Here is a 1,672-nt window from a genome sequence, read left to right on the forward strand (position 1 = left end):
GATTATTCGTAATCTAAATTTAATGATTAATCGAAACCAAATAGATTTACTTTTTAACAATTTGCTTTTAGAAAAAGTGTCCTCGGACGCGACGAAAACAAGCGAAAGCTTGAAATTAACTTAAAAAGCTACTAAATAGCTTCGAATTTCAATTTACGTTCGTCAAATTTAGGAATATATTTAGCAATCAGTTAATAATACCATTTTACACTGCAGGATTATTATATTGAGTAACAACTATATATGAGAAATTTTTTCTTAGATTTGACGTTATCTATACTTCTTATTGTTAGAACGTTATAACAATATACTAACTTACAATATATTGCAACAATATTACTGTAATATTTCAATGTTATTTATCAGTATATACATATGTGTAATACATACATATATTAGTAATATTATAGAGTTAAGAAATTGATATAGAAATTATTAGGCACCAAGTTCCAGCCGTAACCGTTAACGCTCTCGAATTTAATTGTGTATTTACATATGCGTTCTAGTTCAAATTATAATTATTGTTTAATATTTTTAAATATTTTACTGTAATATGTATTTCGAGTATATTGCAATATTTACGTAATATTACATGTTATGTGAGTTACTATCTAAAGTGTTTGTGCAATGGCGATTGGATAACAACCGATAATGATATTTCTCAACCCATTTATTGAAAAGTATCATATTATTAATTCACATTATTTTAAAATAGTTCTTGCCTGTTCTTTTTATATGCCCCTTTTATATAATAATTATATGTATATATGTATTTATTATGTTTTTGACATGTAGATTATATTCTATGCCTTATGTAATCTTATGTACATTCTCGATGATGAATGCTGTAACAGGAGGAATACTTTATATGCTAGAAGGTCGGATACCCTATGGGTTCGTATGGGTACCGTGGGATTGCACTTCATTTCTTATATTCTTTCTTACGTCTTTTCAAGAGATTATAGCAGTCATTATTGGGATTATTATACAAGTTGCGATGGAAACCACGGTTTTAGGATTTTGCTTACAAATATGTGCACGATTCGAAATTCTGAAGTATCGCTTTCAAAGAATGATAAAAGGAAGGCATAATGAAAAGGAAAAAATATGGACAAGTTCATTGAACAATACATCGAATAAAACAAGCAGATTATCGGAACATGTTTCCCATCATCTATGTATAATCAGGTTCGTAACTGTAATTTTAACAGATAATTATTTTGTGTATGTATCTCTCAAAGAATCGAGCTGCGCTTATTTCGTGTCTATAAATGGTAATTTTAATTAGTGCTCGGAAAAAGAACTGGGTAACAAGAAAATTTGAGAACCGCCCGCCCGCCCGTCATTCGTTGCACACGGGTGAGAACCGATTCCTCGGGTAACTGTATCACGCGGGTACCCGTATCACACGGGTATTTGTATCATATAATACAAACACTAGCTCACTTTATATTAGTACCCGCATTACACGAGTATTCGCATAAGACGGCGAATAAATCACATTAAATAATTTAACTTATCCAAATAAAAACATTCAATAAAAATTATTCAAAATTTATAAAATTTTTAAAATAACCTTTACTTTATTTCATTAAAACTTAAATTAAAATACTCCAATCTTTTAGAAAGATTAGCAAACGGGCATTTTTCAAATTAGTATGAGTCCTTGAAA

This window comes from Wasmannia auropunctata, unplaced genomic scaffold, assembly GCF_000956235.1.
Source record: "Wasmannia auropunctata unplaced genomic scaffold, wasmannia.A_1.0 LD336116.1, whole genome shotgun sequence".
NCBI lineage: Eukaryota > Metazoa > Arthropoda > Insecta > Hymenoptera > Formicidae > Wasmannia > Wasmannia auropunctata.